The sequence below is a fragment of the Triticum dicoccoides genome, chromosome 4A, assembly GCF_002162155.2.
Source record: "Triticum dicoccoides isolate Atlit2015 ecotype Zavitan chromosome 4A, WEW_v2.0, whole genome shotgun sequence".
In the NCBI taxonomy this organism is placed as follows: domain Eukaryota; kingdom Viridiplantae; phylum Streptophyta; class Magnoliopsida; order Poales; family Poaceae; genus Triticum; species Triticum dicoccoides.
Genome location: NC_041386.1, coordinates 349,068,042 through 349,077,238, shown reverse-complemented (window position 1 = coordinate 349,077,238; position 9,197 = coordinate 349,068,042).

Here is a 9,197-nt window from a genome sequence, read left to right as displayed (position 1 = left end):
CCGAGGCTCAGCGAGCTCCCCTGCCTCCGGATCCGGTCACCTCCCTCCTCTCCGGCAGCGATTCCGGCGAGATCCGCCGCCTCGGTTCGCGTGCACCCGACTGCTACAGTACCCCGCGGAGAAACCCTAGATCTGTTCTTGAGGGTTGACTTTTTCCCTCTCCCTCTAATTTTTCGAGCAAACTTTGACCGGCCGTATCTCCGCATCCCTAGCTCCGTTTTGGGCATATAGCGTATCAAAATGTTCGTCTCAACGAGTACATCATTTCATTCCATCGCATCATTTTCATTTGAGTTCATCTTGATGCCCGAAATGCTGTTAGAAGAGGGCTTCATTAGTTAATTGTCAGATCTGCTAGTTCATCTTAGACTTTTGTCATTTTTGCCATGATTTTTGTGTGCATGATATGCGTGTGAGTCCTTCATATGTTTTGTTAAGCATTTTGTCTTCTTTCCAGAGGTGCAACCCATGCATTTTTAGGATGTGTGTGGTGACTTGTGCAAGCTTGCAAAGTGAGGCACCCGGTAGATCTGTTTTCAGAGACTTAGTTGTTTTCACTAAGTCTGGGATTATTTAGTTCATGATGCCATATGTTCAGCTTGTTTCCTAGTGATCCGTGCCTCTTTTGAGGATGATCAGTAAAGGAGTTTTGTTAATCATGTTATGCTTTATCCATCCATGTCTTTGTTTGCAATTTTGGAGCATCCTAGCTTGAGTCAATCGAGCTCTACTTTTGCTTCGTGGTGAATCTGGGCAGATCGTCAACTCGTTTGCGATTTTGCCGATGTTATTGTAGTTGATCCGTGCATGCTATGCCATTGTTCTTGCCATGTATAGCTTGTATTTTGTGCCTTATTTATGGATGTATGCTTGCCTTGCCATGACTTGCACCATAGTGAGTGCATCGAGCTCGTTTACTTGCCTTCGTGAGTTAACTTTCAACATGTCTCAGTTTTTACTAAGTCTGAAAACTGATTGTGTTTTAGCTGTGTTCGTGTGCCCGTTAGTATATTTTGTGATCCCTTTTGGCCCCAGGTCACTTAGGGACTTTTGTTAAGCTTGTTGAGTAGCTCCATGCCATGTTCTTATTTATCTTAATCAGGTCATGTATCATGTTGATTTGCTGCTCCGAAGAGGGCTTCGTGATCTGAAATTTCAGACAAGTGTTAATTTCACTAAGTCTGGAATCTGTTTTGCATTTGCGTTTTTGCCATGCTTGTTTGAACCTCATAATGGATGAATTGGCCGTGGCTCAGTGCTAGTCTTTTGTTAAGCATCTTGTGTGCATCCCTGCCATGTATTTTGTTGTCATGTTTGGTGGCTGTAGTATGTTCATTTCGTTGCATTTAGATGCCTACTTGCTGTAAATCGCAGACCGGTGTCATATTTTAAAACGCTTGCCATTTCCAAACCGTAACTCCGATTCCGGTGATCTTTATATCGTTTTCAAGCGATTTCATCTCATCTTTCCAGCGGCACACTTGGAATTCCAAGTTGAGGCCAGGTTCATGCATTTCCTATCATATCTCGCATTTTGCATCCCGCATCGCATCCCGCATAGCATATCGTCATTTCCTCATATTGCTTGGTCTTGCACGTGGTTGATTGTATCCTTGTTGCTTGTTTGTCTTGTTGGGTAGAGCCGGGAGACGAGTTCGCTACCGAGGAGCCCGTTGAGTTTGCTTGTGAGGATCCAGTCAACTCTGACAACTGTGCAGGCAAGATGATCATACCCTCGAAATCACTACTATCTTTGCTATGCTAGTTTGCTCGCTCTTGCTATGCCAATGCTACGATGCCTACCTTTTGCTTGTCAGCCTCCCAATTGCCATGTTGAACATCTAACCCACCATTGTCCTAGCAAACCGTTGATTGGCTATGTTACCGCTTTGCTCAGCCCCTCTTATAGCGTTGCTAGTTGCAGGTGAAGATTGGAGGCCGTTCCTTGTTGGAACATCATTTATTTACTTGTTGGGATATCATTATATTTCCATGCTATCTTAATGCATCTATATACTTGGTAAAGGGTGGAAGGCTCAGCCTCTCGCCTAGTGTTTTGTTCCACTCTTGCCGCTCTAGTTTACGTCATATCGGTGTTATGTTCCCGATTTTGCGTTCCTTACGCAGTTGGGTTATAATGGGAACCCCTTGATATCTCGCCTTGATTAAAGCTTGTCCAGCAATGCCCAACCTTGGTTTTACCATTTGCCACCTAGCCTTTTCTTTCCCTTGGGTTCTGCAGACTCAAGGGTCATCTTATTTTAACCCCCCCGGGCCAGTGCTCCTCCGAGTGTTGGTCCAAACCGTTAGCCGCCGGTGGCTACCAGGGGCAACTCTGGGCTGGCCTACCGGAAGTTTGGACAATCTGAGTGTGCCCTGAGAAAGAGATATGTGCAGCTCCTATCGGGATTTGTCGGCACATTCGGGCGGTGTTGCTGGACTTGTTTTAATCTGTCGAGGTGTCTTGAGTTACCGAGATACCAAGTCTGATCAGAACATCTTGGGAGGAGGTCTATTCCTTCATTGACCGCGGGAGCTTGTCATGGGCTAAGTTGGGACTCCCCTGCAGGGATCGAACTTTCGAAAGCCGTGCCCGCGGTATGGGCAGATGGGAATTTGTTAATGTCCGGTTGTAGATAACTTGAACCTTAATTAATTAAAATGAATCAACTGTGTGTGTTACCGTGATGGCCTCTTCTCGGCGGAGTCCGGAAAGTGGACACGGTGTTGGAGTAATGTTTGCGCAGGTTGCTCTCTAGCTTCTCGCTCGCGCTTTGCCTCCTCTTCTCGCTCTCTGTTGCGTATAAGTTAGCCACCATATATGCTAGTCGCTTGCTGCAGCTCCACATACATATTTGCCTTACCCTTCCTATAAGCTTAAATAGTCTTGATAGCGAGGGTGCGAGATTGCTGAGTCCCCGTGGCTCACAAATTACTATATCTCCAGATGCAGGTCCAGGTGATTCCGCTCCAGGTGACGATTACGAGCTCAAGTGGGAGTTTGACGAGGACTCTCAGCGTTATTATGTTTCCTTTCCCGATGATCAGTACTGGTGCCTAGTTGGGGTTCGATTCAGGGCCTTGTCGCATGTGGGGTTTTCTTCTATTTTGGCGCCGTAGTCGGGCCATGAGTGTTTGTATGATGGATGTTATTTATGTACTTTGATGTGACGTGGCGAGTGTAAGCCAACTATGTTCTCGCCTTTATTATTCATATTACATGGGATGTTGTGAAGATTGCCTAGCTTGCGACAGATGCCTTCAATGCGATTATGTCTCTAAGTCGTGCCTCGACACATGGAAGCTATAGTCGCATCGAGGGTGTTACAAGTTGGTAATCAGAGCCTTCCCCGACCTTAGGAGCCCCATTGCTTGATCGTTTTTAGAGGCCGAGTTGTGTCTAGAAAAATGTTTGAGTCATTTAGGAATTATATATCGGAGAGTTTAGGAATTCTTTTTACTTCCCAGTCTCCTCATCGCTTTGGTAAGGCATCCTGACGTAGAGTTTTGACTCTTCTCTTCTCAAATTTCACTAATTTTTTTTTTAGGATCACGCGAGTATCTTGGAATCGTTCCGATGGCTTATGATGAGAATACTGTCTTGGTGCCTCCTGTCAGGGGTTTAGTGGAAGTGTCCCGGGGAGTTGAGCTCTGAGGTGTTGTCATCATAATTTTATCGTTGCAATTCTGGAATACTTGAGATATGTTCGCCGACATTGAAAATCTCTTTTATGCAGTTCGTTGGTGAGATAACCTCGACGCCACCCAGTACTGGGGCGGGAGTTCGGGAGTATCGCCATAACTTGTATAACGGATGCTTTTCGAAGGTTGAGGTAGATGGGTTTCGAAGTTTTCTTGGTGATGTGTTGAAGGATGGATACAGCTGGATGTAGGATTTGCTAGTTTGGGTGAGATATTATGCTTCCCCTGTATCCCCAACACCTGATTGCATAACCGGAAATGTTCGGGAATTTCATAGGTGGGAATTCTAGTAGCTCTAGTTCTTCTTCCACGGATATTGGTTTGAGATTGGGATTTCTTACCGATTATTCGTTCTTGATCCGTACCTTGTTGATTTATTTCTCTATCTTAATTCTACGTGGCTTCTCAATTTATGGATATGTGACCATTTCAAGAGGAATGCATTCGTTCATTTTGTCCGGATGTGAAGACTATATGTTGCAATTTTCATCCATTGGTTTCAGCTTCAATATTTATCTGTCAATGTGCTAATGGTGTTCACCCTCTTCAGGATGGCTCCTCCAATGCGCACGACCTGATCCGCCACCACCTCCACCTCCTCCAGAGGCATGGCAAGCTGTGATGGCCGCAACCAATGCAAACACTCAGCTGATCATGCAAATTCTTCAAGAGCGCAATCAAGGCAGTCAAGGGAATCAAGGCAGCAGCCAGAGTCACTTTGCTACACTCAACCAGTTCCTTGCTAATGGGCCAAAGACTTTCAGCAATTGTATTGAGGCAACCGATGCTGACGATTGGCTTGTGGATCTGTGTAAGCATTTCGAGTGCAGTAACGTCAGGCCTGAGGAATTTGTCAAGTTCGCTTCCTTCCAACTCAAAGATCAAGCTGCAGAATGGTTCCAGCAGTACAAGGATTCCAGAGGTGGACGTGTTATCACTTGGGATGATTTCCGTCGAGATTTCCGAGCTCATCATATTCTGCAGAGCGTGGTTGAAAGCAAGCGTGAGGAATTCCGCAATCTAAAGCAAGGCTCTTTGTCTGTCTATGACTACAACAAATTGTTCCAGAAGCTCGCCCGCTTTGCCAAGCAGGACGTGCCTGATGAGAAGAGCATGATATATCAGTTCAGGGGTGGTCTCAGAGAGGATATTCAGCTCGCTCTTGTTCTCTTCGAGCCCTTGAGGTACGATGAGTTCTACAACATGGCACTGAAGCAAGAGGCTGCTCAGTTGAGGTGTGATGCTTCCAGGAAGCGAGTCAGAGATGTTACTCCTTCTTTCTCTACTCAAGTGGCCAAGCAGCAGAAGTTTTGGCTTCCTCCTCCTCCGTTCCGTCAGCCGTTCCAGCAGAAGAGCAAAGGTGGCAGTGGTTCTTCCCACCCACCCAACCCTGGCTTTTAGAACAAGACTTCGTCTCAAGCTCCAAGATCGAGTGCTCCGTATCACCGTCCGCTTTCAGAGGTCACGTGCAACAAGTGCCAAGAGAAGGGTCACTATGCCAACAAGTGTCTCAACCAGAGGTGTCTTCCTCCTCCTCCTGTCAGATCGGCAAGTACAGCTGTGGTCAAGCACAACCCCAAGCATGCCAAGGTCAATTTGATGAATGCAGCTCAGGCAGAGGACTTGTCAGATGTGATCATGGGTAACCTTCCTGTTAATTATAAACCTGCAAAAGTTCTTTTTGACACTGGTGCATCGCATTGCTTCATCTCAAAACCTTTTGCATCTAAGCATGAGTTGACTTCCCAAGTTATGCATAAACCGTTAGCAGTCGTCTCTCCGGGTAGATGTTTGCTTGCTAATCACGAGATTCCGGATATTTCTATCATGATGGGTGATTTCAAGTTTCTGGCTTCTCCAATGGTTCTTGGTAACTCGGATATTGATCTTATTCTCGGCATGGATTGGCTTTCTAAGCACAAGGCTCAGCTTGATTGTGCAGCCAGGCAGATTCAATTGACTCATTCGTCTGAGGATGTAATTGTCTTTGCCGCTCGGGATAATACTATCCGTCTGTTTTCTCTCAATGAGAAGGGTGAATTGGATGCTATCTCTCAAATTCCTGTCGTTTGCGAATATCAAGACGTCTTTCCAGAAGAGCTCCCAGGAATGCCTCCGCACCAGCCAGTTGAATTCGTTATTGAACTTGAGCCTGGCACGGAACCTGTGTGCTCCTTACAAGCTCGGACCTGAAGAGTTGAAGGAGCTGAAGAAGCAACTTGATGAGCAAGAAAGAATGGGTCTCATCCGGCCTAGTTCTTCTCCATGGGGTTGTGGTGTTCTTTTTGTGAAGAAGAAGGATGGAACGGACCGACTTTGTGTTGATTACCGTCCGGTGAACAAGAATACCATCAAGAACAAATACCCACTTCCCAACATCAATGAGCTATTCGAACAACTCAAAGGTGCCCAAGTATTCTCCAAGCTTGATCTCCGTATGGGTTATCACCAGATTCACATTCGTGAAGAAGATATTCCCAAGACAGCATTCAGAACAAGCTTTGGTTCATATGAATACACTGTCATGTCTTTTGGCCTCGCCAACGCTCCTCCGACGTTCTCTCGCATGATGAACTTCATCTTCAACGCCTACTATGGTACTTGCGAACCGTGCCTCATGGGCAAGATGACTAAAACACCGTTCTCCGGTACTATGGAGAGAGCAACAGATTTTGTTGGAAATCATACATACAGATGTATGTGGTCCGATGAATATTGACGCTCGTGGCGGATATCGTTATTTTCTCACCTTCACAGATGATTTAAGCAGATATGGGTATATCTACTTAATGAAACATAAGTCTGAAACATATGAAAAGTTCAAGGAATTTCAGAGTGAAGTTGAAAATCATTGTAACAAGAAAATAAAGTTTCTACGATCTGATCGTGGAGGAGAATATTTGAGTTATGAGTTTGGTGTACATTTGAAAAATTGTGGAATAGTTTCGCAGCTCACGCCACCCAGAACACCTCAGCACAATGGTGTGTCCGAACATCGTAATCGTACTTTACTAGATATGGTGCGATCTATGATGTCTCTTACTGATTTACCGCTATCATTTTGGGGATACGCTCTAGATACGGCCGCATTCTCGTTAAATAGGGCACCATCAAAATCCGTTGAGATGACGCCTTATGAACTGTGGTTTGGCAAGAAACCAAAGTTGTCGTTTCTGAAAGTTTGGGGCTGCGATGCTTATGTGAAAAAAACTTCAACCTGATAAGCTCGAACCCAAATCGGAGAAATGTGTCTTCATAGGATATCCAAAGGAAACTATTGGATACACCTTCTATCATAGATCCGAAGGCAAGACTTTTGTTGCTAAATTCGGAAACTTTCTGGAGAAGGAGTTTCTCTCGAAAGAAGTGAGTGGGAGGAAAGTAGAACTTGACGAGGTAGCTGTACCTGCTCCCTTATTGGAAAATAGTACATCACAGAAAACTGTTTCTGTGACACCTACACCAGTTAGTGAGGAAGTCAATGATAATGATCATGAAACTTCAGAACTAGATACTACTGAACCTCGTAGATCAACCAGAGTAAGATCCGCGCCAGAGTGGTACGGTAATCCCGTTCTGGAAGTCATGATACTAGATCATGATGAACCTACGAACTATGAAGAAGCAATGGTGAGCCCAGATTCCGCAAAGTGGCTTGAAGCCATGAAATCTGAGATGGGATCCATGTATGAGAACAAAGTATGGACTTTGGTTGACTTGCCCGATGATCGGCAAGCAATTGAGAATAAATGGATCTTTAAGAAGAAGACTGACACTGACGGTAATATTACTGTCTACAAAGCTCGACTTGTCGCAAAAGGTTTTCGGCAAGTTCAAGGGATTGACTATGATGAGACCTTCTCACCCGTAGCGATGCTTAAGTTTGTCCAAATCATGTTAGCAATTGCCGCATTTTATGATTATGAAATTTGGCAGATGGATGTCAAAACTGCATTCCTGAATGGATTTCTGGAAGAAGAGTTGTATATGATGCAACTAGAAGGTTTTGTCGATCCAAAGGGAGCTAACAAAGTGTGCAAGCTCCAGCGATCCATTTATGGACTGGTGCAAGCCTCTCGGAGTTGGAATAAACGTTTTGATAGTGTGATCAAAAGCATTTGGTTTTATACAGACTTTTGGAGAAGCCTGTATTTACAAGAAAGTGAGTGGGAGCTCTGTAGCATTCTGATATTATATGTGGATGACATATTGCTGATTGGAAATGATATAGAATTTCTGGATAGCATAAAGGGATACTTGAATAAGAGTTTTTCAATGAAAGACCTCGGTGAAGCTGCTTACATATTAGGCATTAAGATCTATAGAGATAGATCAAAACGCTTAATTGGACTTTCACAAACAACATACCTTGACAAAATTTTGAAGAAGTTCAAAATGGATCAAGCAAAGAAAGGATTCTTGCATGTGTTACAAGGTGTGAAATTGAGTAAGACTCAATGCCCGACCACTGCAGAAGATAGAGAGAATATGAAAGATGTTCCCTATGCATCAGCGATAGGATCTATCATGTATGCAATGCTGTGTACCAGACCTGATGTGTGCCTTGCTATAAGTCTAGCAGGGAGGTACCAAAGTAATCCAAGAGTGGATCACTGGACAGCGGTCAAGAACATCCTGAAATACCTGAGAAGGACTAAGGATATGCTTCTTGTATATGGAGGTGACAAAGAGCTCGTCGTAAATGGTTACGTTGATGCAAGCTTTGACACTGATCCGGACGATTCTAAATCGCAAACCGGATACGTGTTTACATTAAACGGTGGAGCTGTCAGTTGGTGCAGTTCTAAACAAAGTGTTGTAGCGGGATCTACATGTGAAGCTGTGACGCCCGGGTAATTAAGCTACAGTGCTCCTCTGCTAATGATGCCACGTCACCTCAATTATAGTTGCTAATCTCGAGTTAGTTCGAAACCGATTCAAATTCAAGTTCAAAATCAGGCAAACAATAAAAGTCTTCAAATTTTAAAACTAAAATGTTCGGAGTGAACAAAATAATGCACAGGTAATTATTGTGGGGAAACCACAATTTTATAATATGTTAAAGGCTCTAGAGTAATTAAAACAGCAGCTGTGACAATTAATTAAATGCCTTTTATAATTAATAATAATGCAAACTATTTTTATTAGGTGTCAAACTTTTTGGGGCAGTAGAATAAATTATAACATTAATTTAGGAGTTGTATTTATATTTTATAAAACAGAAGTTAAAAGAATAAAATAGAAAAGAAAATAGATAAAGAAAAGAAAACAGAAAACAAAGCAAAAAAAACATAAAAATAGAAACAACCCCCCCCATGCTGGGCCGAGCGGCCTAGCTGGCCTCCGCACCGGCCGGCCCACCAGGCCCAGCCGGCCCTCCTCTCTGGCCTACAAGGCCACCTCCCCGAACCCTATCCCCCACCCAAACCCTATCCACTCGCCCCCGCACCCCCCCACGTCGTTCCCACCCCCCTCCCGATCCGATCCAGATCGGG